Here is an 18,070-nt window from a genome sequence, read left to right on the forward strand (position 1 = left end):
CCCGCTCTGTCATCTTCTATCACATTAGATCTCAGGTCTGATTCACACACAGAAGATTGAGGTTTTTATAAAAGCTAATGTGGCGCCCCTGCGGGTCCAGTCGCCACAGAGGTACTGCATCTCAGCCAGAGGTGTTGTATCTCACGACCAGGTAAGATGGGGGCACCTCGCCACACTATTAACACTGCATTCAACACACACACACTAGCTAGTCAGGGCACCTGGGTGTACCCTACGGGAGGAGGGCCTCATCCCAGGCTGGTTAGGAAAGGGTGTTGAGAGCTAGTGGAGAAGGTAGGTAATGGGGAGGAGCTTAGAAAGTGGAGTGATGTAGAGCAGCCAATGGGAACAGTGAGTGGGCGGAGCTTAGAGAAAGAGTGGGAGATTTGAAAGACAGTTGAGAGAGTCCCCTCAGGGGAAGAGAGAGAAGGATGCGCTTGGAGCAGCTCCTGCTGGATAGATTGGCTGGGAGGAGAAGCTCCTGGGAGGAAAGAAAGGATTTTCTAGAGACCCACGCTGATTGCTATCAGGTGGGAGAAGAAAATAGGTCGCAGAAGGGTCTCAGCCCCTAGCCTAGTGAAGTAAACAACGAACTTAACTAGCAAGCTGACAGCTGTGGTTGCTGTATGAGCCACAGCGAATCCCACAGTTATCTTCTTAGAAAGGCAGCCAGATAGGATCAAGGAACCGCCTGAGTGACGAATTCTGACAGGATCCGCGGCAGCTGGCCTGGGACACTGACTGTGAAGGTGCTAGAAAGGAAGGAAGGAGAGTGGAAATCAGCACAAGTGAGATGTGATTCTTATAAGGAGACAACACAAAACCCCCTAAATATAACATTTTATACCAACCCCACAATCTGTGACTCTTCAGGGTAATTCGCTCTCTCACCATTGGATTAGAGCTGATACTATGAAGCTAAAGTGACGAAACAGACTTTCTGTCACCTCCATAAAGGGGCACTTTTCCGTGTTTGTCAGAACTGTCCAAGGATTATTAGAGGTGAGAGTTTCCCCCAATTAGAAGGGACACCTGTGGATATTGGGGTCTTTACCTGCTACAGTTCTGGTGTGGAACCTCCACCTGCAGAGCCGCACTCCACATGGAGAATAATGGAGCCTCCAGCACCGACCTCCACCCGCAGAGCCGCACTCCACATAGAGAATAATGGAGCCTCCAGCACCGACCTCCACCCGCAGAGCCACACTCCACATAGAGAATAATGGAGCTTCCAGCACCGACCTCCACTCGCTGAGCCGCACTCCACATAGAGAATAATGGAGCCTCCAGCACCGACCTCCACCCGCAGAGCCACACTCCACATAGAGAATAATGGAGCCTCCAGCACCGACCTCCGCCCGCAGAGCCACACTCCACATAGAGAAGCCTGGAGGCCAGCCCCGCCGGACGGCGGCGTGAAGAACAGAGACTGCGGGAGAAGCCGCGGGAAGATGTGACGGAGGCCGCGACGTCGGGGAAGGTGAGAGTTCCCCCGGCTCTGCCAGCGGCTCCGCAAGAAGTCCCCGCTACTCAGCCGCAGCACACGGCCCCCTGTGTATCCGAAAGCCTGGCTGAGGAGGCCCTTACTGTTTACGCTGAGCTGAGCAGGGCCTTCGTTCCCATTCCTGATTCATCATGCCCGGTGGCGCCATGTCTGGTGTCGCCGGTGTGGAGACTGTCTACAAATAATAATTGGGACAGTTTGCGTCCAGGTTAAAGGAAAATGTTTTTCTTGTTATAAGTATTGAAATTTGTTTGCCTGACATAGCAGGGATGCAAAAATAAAAGTGCCAATGTTAAAGGAAGGGGGAGTGTTGAGTTCATTTTTCCCTTCACCAGTGAGGTCTGATGAACTCCCTCTTCTGGCAAAGGAAGGTAGTGAGGCTGATTACCAAACAGCTGAGCAGGTAGATGATGACTGGGTCACAGGAACTGATGACTGGATATAAGGCAGCCGACGCCCTGCTGCCTTGCTGGTGATTTCCTGCTGGATTCTTGGAGACCATTCTGATTTCTGCTTCTCAAAGCAAAGTTTTGCTCTGCCTTTTGTACACTTTAGTTCTGGTTTTGTTTGCCTTGTTTTTTGGAGTTCAGCCATCCCCGGCCGGGGGTGAGCTGAATTCCATTTTTGTCTCTGATCTGTTGATCTCTGGCTCTGTCTTCAGAATATACCTGAGTGCTGATATAGTCTTTTTGAAGCCTAGCGACTTCAGGGCCTGTTTTTCCTATCAGTCCGTTGGTTCATTTTTGGATAGGGTTTTTGCGGATTGCAGACAGCAGCTTTTCTATCCTGTCCTATTTAGTTAGCTTGGGCCCCATCATTTGCTCAACCTATCTTTCTATCTGTGTTAGTGTTTTTCACCTTGCTTCACAGTCATTATATGTTGGGGGCTGCCTATTGCTTTCGGGTCTGCTCTGGGGCAGTTTAGATTTCCCCTTTCTGACTTTAGGCTAATTTAGTTCTCCGGCTGTGATCGAGGGGTCTAGGACACTGTAGGAACCCCCCACGGCTACTGCTAGTTGTTGTGGATAGGTTCAGGGGTCTGCAATCCGATAGCTTCCAACTTCTCTGGTTTTCTGGACTTAGCTATTATTTTTGTTTTTTCCTCCTTTGGTGACTCATCCATAACAGGGGAGAAAGACTGTTATATTTGTTTGTTTGTTTGTTTTGTTGGTTAAAAAGAAAAAAATGGTAAATGAAAAAAAAAGAAAAAGGGGTACTATTGCTATTATAAAGTTGTTTTGTTGTATAATATGCAAAAGTAAATGCAACAGGTCCGGGTAAGGAAAGGTCTATGAGACCAAAGGAAAGTGTGAGATCCGAAAGGGGTCTGGATGTGGAGGAGGTCTGGGAGACCGGGACGCCGACCATGACCTGTTACCAAGAGAAAGATAAAGACGACAGGCGTCCATTAGTCGCAGGTCAGTACCCTGACACCACGGACACCCCCAGGAGAAAGCAGGCGGGCGCTGACAATGATCTGGTAGGTGTGAGGCCTCGATCATGGCGTACCGAGTAGTGGAAGGTGACAGAAGGGGAGAGTAGGGGAAGGTACACGCCAGAGAAAATATGGGTGTACCTAGCCCAACTTGAAAGACATTGTCATGTGGCGTGCGCGCTGGCGAGTAGCAGTAGGCTGCTTGGAGCATGGTGCTCCCAGTATGGTTCGGCCCCCGCGGATAGTGGGTTTGGCCCAACAACTGGTCCGACAACAGAGCGTAGGTGAAGTTTTAGAATGACGCAGGTAGGGACGACAATAGACAAAGGAAGGGGGAGTGTAGGGATAGTGACCTGACGGACAGACGTACTTGTCAGTTATAACAGATGGATAACAGCTGGGCAGAAAAAGTGATAGGCAGTACCTTGGGTGACCACAAGGTGGCAGGGGGGAGTGTGAGGAAAAGGACTTGACAGCACCTTAGGGCTGGGAAACCGTTGGTCATGGGGGGCGGAGTTATAGGGAACCGGGAAAGATATAAAGACTGAGGGAGGGTTCCAGAAGATTCCAGTACACAGGGGGAGCTCTGGTGACAGGAGGACTACGACAGTGGGTGCTCTCTGAGAACCAGACCAGGGGGACTGAGGAGAGAGAACATCAGGGGGGTGGTCCTGACAGGAAGAACCGCAGAAGGGACGAGGCACTGGGTGTAAGACACCGTATTTGACACGACGACTGAACAGTAGAAGCGCTGTTGGTTTACCGGCCTAAGGCGGCCACAGTGATGGACCTGTCAGGAGCATCGACGAGTGCAGAGGGGACGGTGTATGCATACACGTCCCCAGTGTAACGTACGGTGTGTGGGAAGCAGCCCTGGAAACGGAGGGCCGTGAGGTGAAGGAAGTGCAGTGCGCTTCTGAGGCTGTCAGGCGGACGGCGAGTGAAAATAAAATTGGACCTGTTTCACCCAGAACCTGCCTCCATCTTGTCTCTGTTTCATCTCTGCGCGGTAAGAAGAGGGACCACCCCCACCCCCCAGCTCGGCCCACGAACCCTACATCTACACTATGTGTGGGGGATGGGGGATGTTACACTGTTCTGTTATGTCCATAGACGATTGGTCCTCATCAAATAGGGTGATTCAAAACTAATATGGAAATCAGAAATGTGTCATCTGGAAGGGTATTATCCCACATAGACCATGTAACCTCAGTGACAACTTGCAGAGAATATTTCCACATAAAGAACATAACAAACACTGAAAATGGATGATAAAATAAGGAGCTTCTAGTGTGAGAGACATAAGGACATAGTATCCAGCGCATGTGAGTAACGACGTCCCACACAACAATAGTGTCTCCCTACTTACAGAATACAGTGCTATAAATGGAGACAGTAAGAGTAGGTGCAAATACAGATGTCAGGGAAGGGCCCAAACACGCTGTCTAATCCAGCAATAAGAACATTACAGTGCATAGTGCATATGTATACAATTCTCTATTAGGCTATGTGCCCACGTTACAGAAATGCTGCGGAAATGTCCGCAACTCCCTGCCCCGGGTGAAACACATGCGTTTTCCCGCAACACACTAGCGTTTTGCAAGCGTTTTTAGCTTGCAGAATGCTAGCGCTTTTCCAAGCAATTTGTAGCATCGCTGGGAAAAGTGATTGACAGGTTGGTCACACTTGTCAAGCATAGTGCTTGACAAGTGTAACCAACTTTTTTCTATTGATGCTGCCTTTGAAGCATCAATAGTAAAGAAAGAATGTTATAAATAATAAAATAAATAAAAATAGTGATATACTTACCCTCTGACGGCCCCCAGAGTCTTCAGTGATGCTCCCGGAACGTTCCATTCCCAGGGATGCATTGCGCAAAGGGCCTTTGCGATGACGCGCCCCGGGGCCGTGGGATACTCGGTACTGGGCCGGTTAACTTCAATGGGAAATGTCACAGTGTAAGTGACCCAGTCCGTGGTCACAGGCGGTCATGTAATTTGGCGTGTGATTAAGTGAAATTAAAGTTTATATGAATTTGTGACGCCACCTGTGGGTTCTGATCAGTGATGACCAGCGCTGCAGTGTTGCTTCTCTGGGACAGGTGTTGGGGTGCAGCTGAGATGTTAAAGCTCTCCATAGGTAGAGCTGTAGTCCCAGGGCAGAGTGATGAGCTTGAAGCTGGTGAGGCAGTGTGGAGTGGAGGATGTAGCAGTGCTGAGTTCAGATGCAGGAATAATACAGAGGACACAATAGGATGCAGTTCCAATGGGCTTTACTCACAGTTCTGTCGGCGGTACAGGTGCCCGCTTCAGTGCTGAGTCCTCCAGGCAAGGGGTCCAGACAACTTCCAGATAAGATGAAGTACACCCTTCCAGCTTCCCTGTCTGTATGTACCTTTCCTGGCCGTTTCCCAAACTATGCTGCTTTAACTTCTTCCTTCCTCTCCAGCACTTCACGGTTATCGTTCTGGGCCAGCAGCTGCGAATCCTGTTCAGACAACGCCTCACCGTTTCTGTGATTCTATATAGCTGCCTTTCCAGTCGGACTAACTGTGGTAGGGGCGATGGTCCATAAAGTAACCAAAGTTATCGGCTTGCTAGTGGTGCCCAGAAGTACACGAACTAGGCTAGGGGCTGTTCCCTTGTTGTGGCCTGGTCCCTTCCTCCACCTGATGGCGGTCAGGGTGGAACAAGCCCCATGGAATACACTTTCCAACCGTGTCTCTAGAAGAACCAATTCCTCCTACGAAGAACCTTGCGTGCAAGTCTACTTTGTCCGGCGACTCCTGGTGCAAGTCAGGAGCTGCTCAGGACACGTTCGTTCACTTCCCTCCTTCAGAGGGATCTAACTCTCTTCTGTCCTTAGATTCTCCCTCCTAAACTACGCTCCGCCCACCTCCCAGCACTCTTCGTGTTCCAATCAGGGAGCCATAAAGGGTGCTCTGCTACACTACTGGTGTGTGTGGGATGTGAGTGTTGGAATGCTGGTCGGGTGCATCCACCTTACCTGGTCGTGGGATACCACACCTCTGGGTGAGGTGCAGTACTTCTGTGGCGACTGGACCTGCAGGGGCGCCACAGTGATGTCACGGTCACGAGACCAAGACATCACAAAGGTCCTACGCGCAATGCATCCCTGGGAACAGAACGTACCGGGAGCATCGCTGAGGACTACGGGGGACGTCAGAGGGTAAGTTTATCACTATTTTTTATTCTAATTCTATTTTTTACAGAAATATGGTACACAGGGCATGGAGGAGAGTCTCCTCTCCTCCAGACCATGGTTACCATCTGCACATGAAGCGCTCATTTTACGCATGGTGGGCATAGCCACATGAGTAAAGTGAGCGTTTCAATGCAATCCTATGGAGGCGGAATTGCTGCGATTCCGCAGAAATAATCAACATGCCGCGGATTTTATTGCTATACGATTCCGCAGTGGTAAAATCCGCAGCATGGGCACAGCAACTGCGGAATCCCATAGGATTGCATGGGGATGTGTTTTTAAGCGTTTTTTAGCGGAAATGCTAAACAAGCGCAATATGGGAACATAGCCTTAAAGCGAACCTGTCACCAGGTTTGGCCGAGATGCGGCCACCGCCTTTCAGGGCTTATCTACAGTATTCTATAATGCTGTAGATAAGCCCCAGATCCGACCTGAAAGAGAAGACAAATTAATTTTATTATACTCACCAGGGGTGCAGTCCGGTCTGATCCTTGTGGCAGGTCCAGCTCCGGCCCCTCCCTTGTTCTTATGATCGCCGCCCCCCTGCTTGCTTCATGGCTCCCCAGCATCAAGCCCCTGCACAGGCATACTTATCTGCCCTGTTGAGGGTAGAGGAAAGTACTGCAGTGCGCAGGCGCCGGGAAACGTCAGAGAGGCCCAGCACCTGTGCACTGCAGGAATTTGCTCTGCCCTCAACAGGGCAGATAAGAACGCCTGCGCAGGAGCGCGATGCTGGGGAGCCAAGAAGCAAGCAGGAGGGCGGCGATTATGAGAAGATGGGAGGCTGTTGTGAGTTCATTTTTCCCTTCACCATTGAGGTCTGATGAACTCCCTCCTCTGGTGAAGGAAGGTAGTGAGGCTGATTACCAAACACCTGGGCAGCTAGATGATGACTGGGTGGCTGGAATTGAGGACTGGATATAAGGCTGCCGACGCCCTTCTTCCTGGCTGGTGATTTTCCTGCTGGATTCTTGGAGACCAGTCTGATTCCTGCATCTCAAAGCTAAGTTTTTCTGCTCTTCTTTGTACTCTTCAGTTTTGTTTTTGTTTTGCCTTGTTTTTTGGGAGTTCTGCCATCCCCGGCCGGGGGTGAGCTGAACTCCATTTTTGTCTCTGATCTGTTGATATTTTGCTCTCTCTTCAGTATATACCTGAGTGCTGATATAGCCTGTTTTTCCTATCAGTCGGTTGGCTCATTTTGATAGGGTTTTTGCGGATGGCCGACAGCAGCTTTCCTATCCTGTCCTATGTAGTTAGCTTGGGCCCCATCATTTGCTCAACCTATCTTTCTATCTGTGTTAGTGTTTTCATCTTGCTTCACCGTCATTATATGTTGGGGGCTGCCTATTGCTTTGGGGTCTGCTCTGGGGCAGTTTAGTTTTTCCCCTTTCTGTCTTTAGGCTATATAGTTCTCCGGCTGTGATCGAGAGATCTAGGGCACCGTAGGAACCCCCCACGGCTACTGCTAGTTGTTGTGGATAGGTTCAGAGGTCTGCAATCCGATAGCTGCCAACCTCTCTGGTTTTTCTGGACTTAGCTGGTATTTTGTTTTTTCCTCCTTCGGTGACTCATCATAACAGAATCACCAGCCATACCGCAGATCCTAGGGTACTCAATAGCAGGAGAGAATTATTAAAAAAAAAAAAAAAAAAAAAAGTGTCAGAATTTTTTTTTTTTGTATGCATATTTTTTCCCCTATATCTCTGAGGCCGTAGGGGGAATTTTTCTCTCAATGGAGATGAAGCAATTATCTGATCATGTGGAGCAGCTCGCTGCTGAAGTGCGGGGAATTTCCACCTATCTTGCGCATTCACATGCTGCTGAACCAAAGATTCCTACTCCTGATGTATTTTTGGGGGATCGGTCTAAATTCTTGAATTTCAAGAATAATTGTAAATTATTTTTTGCCTTGAAGCCTAACTCGTCGGGGAACTCCGTGCAGCAGGTTAAAATTGTCATCTCTTTGCTGCGCGGAGATCCCCAGGATTGGGCGTTTTCTTTGACACCTGATGATCCTATTCTGAATAATGTGAACGCATTTTTTCAAGCCTTGGGGTTGTTGTATGATGAACCTAATGCTATTGATCAGGCTGAAAAGACCCTGTTGGCATTAAGCCAGGGTCGGGATTCGGCAGAGTTGTACTGTCAAAAATTCCGAAAGTGGGCGGTCCTTACTACCTGGAATGATGGTGCATTGGCAGCCCTCTTTCGGAAGGGTTTGTCAGAAACTGTAAAAGATTCTATGGTGGGATTTCCTGTTCCCTCTGGTCTTGACGATTCTATGTCATTAGCCATTCAGGTGGATCGGCGTTTACGTGAACGCAAAACTACACGAGAGATGTTGCCACCTGTTGAACAAATGTCTGAACCTATGCAATGTGATAGAGTTTTGTCTAGGGAGCAACGTCAGGAGTTCAGAAGGCGTAATAAGCTGTGTTTCTTTTGTGGAGATGCCTCGCATATTATTTCTGTCTGCCCTAAACAAGAGAAACGTTGTGCACACACGTTTTCTGTGGGTGGTGTTCAACCTAAGTTTCTTCTGGCAATTACTCTGATCTGCTTCCTGTCCACATTTTCCGCCAAGGCTTTTGTGGATTCAGGAGCAGCTCTGAACCTGATGGACTTGGATTTTGCTAAACGTTGTGGATTTCCTATGACACCTCTGCGGACGCCTATCCCTTTGAGGGGTATTGATGCTACTCCTTTGGCGAAGAATAAACCTCAGTTTGGACCCAGGTGGTAATGCGGGTCGCCCCAGACCATCAAGAAAATTGCAGATTTTTGGTGTTGCATAATTTGCATAATACCATTGTTCTGGGGTTTCCCTGGTTGAAAATCCATAATCCAGTTCTGGATTGGAAATCTTTGTCTGTGGTGAGTTGGGGTTGTCGGTGTGCCCTTAGTGATGCTCCTGTTTTCTCCACCTCTCCCCAGTCGCATGATGTTCCTGACTATTTGGCTGTCTTTTATGATGTATTTAGTGAGAATGAGTCTGCGTCTTTGCCTCCTCATAGGAGTTATGACTGTGCAATTGAGCTGAGCCCTGGGTGTAAATTTCCCAAGGGTCGACTTTTCAATTTATCTGTACCCGAGCACGAGGCTATGCGATCCTATATTAAGGAGGCATTGGAGAAGAGTCATATTAGACCATCCTCTTCACCCTTAGGTGCTGGGTTTTTTTTCGTGGCTAAAAAGGATGGTTCATTAAGGCCTTGTATTGACTATCGTGCCCTCAACAAAATTACTGTTAAATATCAGTATCCGTTACCCCTGATTTCTGATCTATTCTCCAGAGTTAAAGGTGCTTGCTGGTTTACCAAGCTTGACCTCAGGGGGCGTATAATCTTATTCGCATTAAGCATGGGGATGAATGGAAGACGGCGTTTAATACTCCGGAGGGACATTTTGAGTACCTGGTGATGCCTTTTGGGCTCACTAATGCCCCTTCTGTCTTCCAGTGCTTCATGAACGATATATTCCGAGACTTTGTGGATAAATTTTTGATTATCTATCTGGATGATATTTTGATCTTCTCCAAGAATTGGGACTCTCATGTGGAACATGTTCGGACTGTGTTCCGGATTTTGAGGGAGAATTCCCTGTATGTCAAGGGATCGAAATGCCTTTTTGGGGTACAGAGGATTTCATTTTTGGGATTTATTTTGTCTCCGTCAACTATTGAAATGGACCCGGCCAAGGTACAGGCCATTTATTATTGGGTTCAGCCCACTTCTTTGAAGGCCCTCCAGAAGTTTTTGGGTTTTGCTAATTTTTATCGGAAATTTATAGCTAATTTTTCTGGTATTGCCAAGCCATTGACGGATTTGACTAGGAAGGGTGCTGATGTGCTGAATTGGTCTCCGGAGGCTGTTTCTTCCTTTCAGGAGCTGAAGCGAAGATTCACTTCTGCTCCGGTTTTGCGGCAACCTGATGTCTCACTCCCGTTTCAGGTGGAGGTGGACGCTTCTGAGATTGGTGCAGGAGCGGTGTTGTCCCAAAAAGATCCTGTGACATCTAAAATGAATCCTTGTGCTTTCTTTTCCCGAAAGTTCTCCTCATCCGAACGTAACTATGATGTGGGGAATCGGGAACTGTTGGCCATGAAATGGGCATTTGAGGAGTGGAGACATTGGTTGGAGGGAGCCAAACACCAAGTCGTGGTCCTTACTGACCACAAGAATTTGATTTACCTGGAGTCGGCCAAGCGCTTGAATCCTAGACAGGCTAGGTGGGCCTTGTTTTTCACACGTTTTGATTTTGTGGTCTCTTTTCTTCCGGGCACTAAGAATGTCAAGGCAGACGCCCTCTCTAGGAGTTTCCTTGCTGATTCTCCTGTTGTGACTAAGCCTGCTACCATCTTAGGCGAGGGGGTAGTTCTTTCTGCCATCTTGCCCGATTTGAGACGTGCTCTGGAAGAGTTTCAGGAGGACAAACCTGAGCGTTGTCCCAGTGGAAAGTTGTATGTTCCTGACCAGTGGAGGAAGAGAGTGATGTCTGAAGTTCATTGCTCTGCATTGGCTGGTCATCCAGGTATTTTTGGTACTAGAGATCTGGTGAGTCGGTCTTTTTGGTGGCCCGCCTTGTCTCATGATGTCAGGAATTTTGTGCAGTCCTGTGGGACTTGCTCCCGATCTAAACCTTGTTCTCACTCTAGTGGCTTGTTGATGCCTTTGCCGGTGCCCAGGAGGCCATGGACCCATATTTCAATGGATTTTATCTCCGATATGCCTGTCTCTCAGAGAATGACTGTTATTTGGGTGATTTGTGATAGATTCTCTAAGATGGTCCATCTTGTACCACTCCCTAAGTTGCCATCTTCCTCTGAGTTGGTGCCCTTGTTTTTGCAACAGGTGGTTCGCTTGCACAGGATTCCTGAGAACATTGTATCTGACAGAGGAGTTCAGTTTGTGTCTAGATTTTGGAGGACTTTCTGTTCCAAGCTAGGAATTCAGTTGTCCTTCTCCTCTGCGTTTCACCCTCAGACCAATGGGCAGACGGAGAGAACAAACCAGACTTTGGAGTCGTATTTGAGATGTTTTATTTCTGCCGATCAGGATGATTGGGTTTCATTTTTGGCCTTGGCCGAATTTGCTTTAAATAATAGAGCTAGTTCTGCCACTTTGATGTCACCTTTTTTTGTAACTTTGGTTTTCACCCTCGATTTTCTTCAGGGCAGGTGGAGCCTTCTGCCTGCCCAGGTGTTGACACTGTGGTGGAGAGAATGCACCAGATCTGGGACCAAGTAGTGGATAAGTTGTCTCTCTCCCAGGAAAAGGCCCAGCGGTTTTCCAACCGGCATAGGACCGTTGGTCCCCAGTTTAAGGTGGGTGATATGGTTTGGTTGTCATAAAAAAATATCGCTATGAAGGTGGCTTCTCCTAAGTTTAAGCCTAGATTTATTGGACCTTACAAGATTTTGGAGATTATTAATCCGGTCTCTTTTCGGTTGGCTCTTCCTGTCACATTTAAAATTCATAATGTGTTTCATAAGTCCTTGTTGAAGAGGTTTGTTGAACCAGTAGTTCCTGTGGTGGCACCTCCTGACCCTATATTGGTTGAAGGTAACATGGAATATGAGGTAGAGAAGATACTGGATTCCCGTCTGGCTAGACGGAGACTCCAGTATTTGGTTAAGTGGAAGGGTTATGGTCAGGAGGATAATTCCTGGGTCTCTGCCTCTGATATTCATGCCGAAAGATTGGTGCGTGCCTTTCATCGGGCTCACACGGATCGCCCTGGTGGCATGGATGAGGGTTCGGTGATCTCTCCTCAAGGGGGAGGTACTGTTGTGAGTTCATTTTTCCCTTCACCATTGAGGTCTGATGAACTCCCTCCTCTGGTGAAGGAAGGTAGTGAGGCTGATTACCAAACACCTGGGCAGCTAGATGATGACTGGGTGGCTGGAATTAAGGACTGGATATAAGGCTGCCGATGCCCTTCTTCCTGGCTGGTGATTTTCCTGCTGGATTCTTGGAGACCAGTCTGATTCCTGCATCTCAAAGCTAAGTTTTTCTGCTCTTCTTTGTACTCTTCAGTTTTGTTTTTGTTTTGCCTTGTTTTTTGGGAGTTCTGCCATCCCCGGCCGGGGGTGAGCTGAACTCCATTTTTGTCTCTGATCTGTTGATATTTTGCTCTGTCTTCAGTATATACCTGAGTGCTGATATAGTCTTTTGAAGCCTAGCGACTTCAGGGCCTGTTTTTCCTATCAGTCGGTTGGCTCATTTTGATAGGGTTTTTGCGGATGGCAGACAGCAGCTTTCCTATCCTGTCCTATGTAGTTAGCTTGGGCCCCATCATTTGCTCAACCTATCTTTCTATCTGTGTTAGTGTTTTCATCTTGCTTCACCGTCATTATATGTTGGGGGCTGCCTATTGCTTTGGGGTCTGCTCTGGGGCAGTTTAGTTTTCCCCTTTCTGTCTTTAGGCTATATAGTTCTCCGGCTGTGATCGAGGGGTCTAGGGCACCGTAGGAACCCCCCACGGCTACTGCTAGTTGTTGTGGATAGGTTCAGGGGTCTGCAATCCGATAGCTGCCAACCTCTCTGGTTTTTTTGGACTTAGCTGGTATTTTGTTTTTTCCTCCTTCGGTGACTCATCATAACAGGAGGCGCCAAACCTGGACCTGCGACACCCATGAGACCAGACCGCCCCCGGGTATGTATAATAAAACTTATTTACCTTATCTTTCAGGTTGGATCTGGGGCTTATCTACAGTATTATAGAATGCTGTAGATAAGCCCTGAAAGGCGGTGGCCATATCTTATATCGGCATAACCTGGTGACAGGTTCCCTTTAATTCCAGTGAGCTCATGTAATCCTGTGATAAGGAGAGCAGAAGAGCTGATTAACTTGCATAAAAAGTGTAACACAATAGGCTGCCAACGATCTGTAGCATAGGATGGAGAACAAGATATTGTATTCGCCATGAATGGATGAATCATTCCAAGTGGCAGCCAACTTGGGAACCGCTATGTAAACTGAAAAGATAGAAGAACAACTATTCCAGCTATGAAGGTAGATAGTTCTGAGCTGTGAAAGTTTCCAGTATCGAGATCATGGTAACGACTGTGCTGCGTGCCAGGCGTGGTCCAAATAAGTGTGCGCTCCATTATCCCAAGCCCAGATATATAATGTGCTGTCAGTAAATAGAATGGCAAACGGAATGCATGATGGGTGCTGGGCCTAATACAGTGGGTACGGAAAGTATTCAGACCCCTTTACATTTTTCACTCTTTGTTTCATTGCAGCCATTTCGTAAATTCAAAAAAGTTCACTTTTTTCTTATTAATGTACACTCTGCACCCCATCTTGACTGAAAAAAACAGAAATGTAGAAATTTTGCAAATTTATTACATAAGAAAAACCGAAATATCACATGGTCATAAGTATTCAGACCCTCTGCTCAGACACTCATATTTAGGTCACATGCTGTCCATTTACTTGTGATCCTCCATGAGATGGTTCTACTCCTTCATTGGAGTCCAGCTGTTTTTAATTAAACTGATAGGACTGGACTTGACAAAATGAGAATCATGAGGTCAAAGGAACTGGCCAAGGAGCTCAGAGACAGAATTGTGGCAAGGTACAAATCTGGCCAAGGTTACAAAAGCATTTCTGCAGTACTCAAGGTTCCTAACAGCGCAGTGGCCTCCATAATCCTTAAATGGAAGAAGTTTGGGACCACTAGAAGTCTTCCTAGACCTGGCCGTCCAGCCAAACTGAGCAATCGTGGGAGAAGAGCCTTGGTGAGAGAGGTAGAAGAAGAACCCCAAGATCACTGTGGTTGAGCTCCACAGATGCAGTAGGGAGATGGGAGAAAGTTCCACAAAGTCAACTATTACTTCAGCCCTCCACCAGTTGGGCCTTTATGGCAGAGTGGCCGACGGAATCCGCTCCTCAGTGCAACATATGAAAACACGCATAGAGTTTGCTAAAAAACACATGAAGGACTCCTAGACTATGAGAAATAAGATTCTCTGGTCTGATGAAACGAATATAGTCCTTTTTGGTGATAATTCTAAGCAGTATGTGTGGAGAAAACCAGGCACTGCTCATCACCTGCCCAATACAATCCCAACAGTGAAACATGGTGGTGGCAACATCATGCTATGGGGGTGTTTTTCAGCTGCAGGGACAGGATGACTGGTTGCCATTGAAGGAAACATGAATACGGCCAAGTACAGAGATATCCTGGATGAAAACCTCTGCCAGAGAGCTCTGGACCTCAGACTTGGCTGAAGGTTCACCTTCCAGCAAGATAAAGACCCTAAGCACACAGCTAAAATAACTAAGGAGTGACTTCAGAACAACTCTGTGATGATTCTTTACTGGCCCAGACAGAGCCCTGCCCTAAACCCAATTGAGCATCTCTGGCGAGACCTGAAAATGGCAGTCCACCAACGTTCATCATCCAACCTGACGGAACTGGAGAAGATTTGAAAGGAAGAATGGCAGAGGATCCCCAAATCCAGGTGTGAAAAACTTTTTGCATCATTCCCAAGAAGACTCATGGCTGTACTAGTTCAAAAGGGTGCTTCTACTCAATACTGAGCAAAGGGTCTGAATACTTATGACTATGTGATATTTCAGCTTTTCTTTTTTAAAAAATTTGCAAAAATTTCTACATTTCTGTTTTTTTTCAGTCAAGGTGGGGTGCAGAATGTACATTAATGAGAAAAAAATGAACTTTTTCGAATTTACCAAATGGCTGCAATGAAACAAAGAGTGATAAATGTAAAGGGGTCTGAATACTTTCCGTACCCACTGTATGTATGGAGATAAACATGAAAAAGGAAGCATTATACATAGAGAGGGTGGAGTGGTGAAGAAAGTGTTTCCTCTGTGAGCAACCTATTAATGTGTGTGAATATTGGCGGTGAGCTGTAAAGTGTTAAAGTGTGGATAAACACTTAAGAAAATGAAAATAAGGGACTAGTGCATGCAATATTACTGTGCAAAAATGGAAATAATAAAAGTGCGGATGTGCTCAGCGTCGGACTGGAACACCTTGGGCCCACCAGAGAAAATCATTCTTGGGGCCCACTATGTAGCTGCATAGAAAGAAATACCAGACCACCAATTATGCGGTAAAACACGCTAATATCCGGGTATAATATAAGGTTGTACATGTCTTAATTATGTAGCAGGAGTTGGGGTAGCCCCCTCATAGAATATAAAGCAGCCCCCTCACATAGTATAATGCAGCCATCTCATAGAATATAATGCAGCCATCTCATAGAATATAATACTGCCCCCCTCATAGGGTATAATACTGCCCCCCTCATAGGGAATAATGCACCCCCTCATAGGGTATAATGCACCCCCTCATAGGGTATAATGCACCCCCTCATAGGGTATAATACTGCCCCCCTCATAGGGTATAATACTGCCCCCCTCATAGGGTATAATAATGCACCCCCTCATAGGGAATAATGCACCCCCTCATAGGGAATAATGCACCCCCTCATAGGGTATAATGCTGCCCCCTCATAGGGTATAATACTGCCCCCTCATAGGGTATAATACTGCCCCCCTCATAGGGTATAATACTGCCCCCTCATAGGGTATAATACTGCCCCCCTCATAGGGAATAATGCTGCCCTCCTCATAGGGTATAATGCTGCCTCCTCATAGGGTATAATGCTGCCTCCTCATAGGGTATAATGCTGCCTCCTCATAGGGTATAATACTGCCCCCCTCATAGGGAATAATGCACCCCCCTCATAGGGAATAATGCACCCCCTCATAGGGTATAATGCTGCCCCCTCATAGGGTATAATACTGCCCCCCTCATAGGGTATAATACTGCCCCCCTCATAGGGTATAATACTGCCCCCTTCATAGGGTATAATACTGCCCCCCTCATAGGGAATAATGCACCCCCTCATAGGGAATAATGCACCCCCTCATAGGGTATAATGCTGCCCCCTCATAGGGTATAATACTGCCCCCCTCATAGGGTATAATACTGCCCCCCTCATAGGGAATAATGCTGACCTCCTCATAGGGTATAATGCTGCCCCCCTCATAGGGTATAATGCACCCCCTCATAGGGTATAATGCTGCCCCCTCATAGGGTATAATGCACCCCCTCATAGGGTATAATGCTGCCCCCTCATAGGGTATAATGCACCCCCTCATAGGGTATAATGCTGCCCCCTCAGGGTATAATGCTGCCCCCCTCATAGGGTATAATGCTGCCCCCTCATAGGGTATAATACTGCCCCCCTCATAGGGTATAATACTGCCCCCCTCATAGGGTATAATACTGCCCCCCTCATAGGGAATAATGCACCCCCTCATAGGGAATAATGCTGCCCTCCTCATAGGTTATAATGCTGCCTCCTCATAGGGTATAATGCTGCCCCCTCATAGGGTATAATGTTGCCCTCCTCATAGGGTATAATGCTGCCTCCTCATAGGGTATTATGCTGCCACCTCATAGGGTATAATATTGCCCCCCTCATAGGGTATAATGCACCCCCTCATAGGGAATAATGCTGCCTCCTCATAGGGTATAATGCTGCCTCCTCATAGGGTATAATGCTATGCTGCCCCATCATAGGGTATAATACTGCCCCCTCATAGGGTATAATGCACCCCCTCATAGGGAATAATGCACCCCCTTATAGGGTATAATGCTGCCCCCTCATAGGGTATAATACTGCCCCCCTCATAGGGTATAATACTGCCCCCCTCATAGGGTATAATACTTCCCCCTTCATAGGGTATAATACTGCCCCCCTCATAGGGAATAATGCACCCCCTCATAGGGTATAATGCTTCCCCCTCATAGGGTATAATACTGCCCCCCTCATAGGGTATAATACTGCCCCCTCATAGGGTATAATACTGCCCCCCTCATAGGGAATAATGCTGCCCTCCTCATAGGGTATAATGCTGCCCTCCTCATAGGGTATAATGCTGCCCCCTCATAGGGTATAATGCACCCCCTCATAGGGTATAATGCTGCCCCCTCATAGGGTATAATACTGCCCCCCTCATAGGGTATAATACTGCCCCCCTCATAGGGAATAATGCACCCCCTCATAGGGAATAATGCTGCCCTCCTCATAGGTTATAATGCTGCCTCCTCATAGGGTATAATACTGCCCCCTCATAGGGTATAATGCTGCCCTCCTCATAGGGTATAATGCTGCCCTCCTCATAGGGTATAATGCTGCCTCCTCATAGGGTATAATGCTGCCTCCTCATAGGGTATAATGCTGCCCCCTCATAGGGTATAATACTGCCCCCCTCATAGGGTATAATGCACCCCCTCATAGGGAATAATGCTGCCTCCTCATAGGGTATAATGCTGCCTCCTCATAGGGTATAATGCTGCCCCCTCATAGGGTATAATGCTGCCCCCCTCATAGGGTATAATGCACCCCCTCATAGGGAATAATGCTGCCTCCTCATAGGGTATAATGCTGCCTCCTCATAGGGTATAATGCTGCCCCCTCATAGGGTATAATGCTGCCCCCTCATAGGGAATAATACTGCCCCCCTCATAGGGAATAATGCTGCCCCCTCATAGGGTATAATACTGCCCCCCTCATAGGGTATAATGCACCCCCTCATAGGGAATAATGCTGCCTCCTCATAGGGTATAATGCTGCCTCCTCATAGGGTATAATGCTGCCCCCTCATAGGGTATAATACTGCCCCCCTCATAGGGAATAATGCTGCCCCCTCATAGGGTATAATACTGCCCCCCTCATAGGGTATAATGCACCCCCTCATAGGGAATAATGCTGCCTCCTCATAGGGTATAATGCTGCCCCCTCATAGGGAATAATGCTATATAGATATAGAGTTAGATAGATATAGATAGAAAGATAGATGTAGAAATAGATAGATATAGAGATAGATAGTAGATAATGGATAGAAAGTAGATAATGGAT

Source organism: Dendrobates tinctorius, unplaced genomic scaffold (assembly GCF_039654945.1).
Source record: "Dendrobates tinctorius isolate UK_male_01 unplaced genomic scaffold, ASM3965494v1 ptg000126l, whole genome shotgun sequence".
Lineage (NCBI taxonomy): Eukaryota > Metazoa > Chordata > Amphibia > Anura > Dendrobatidae > Dendrobates > Dendrobates tinctorius.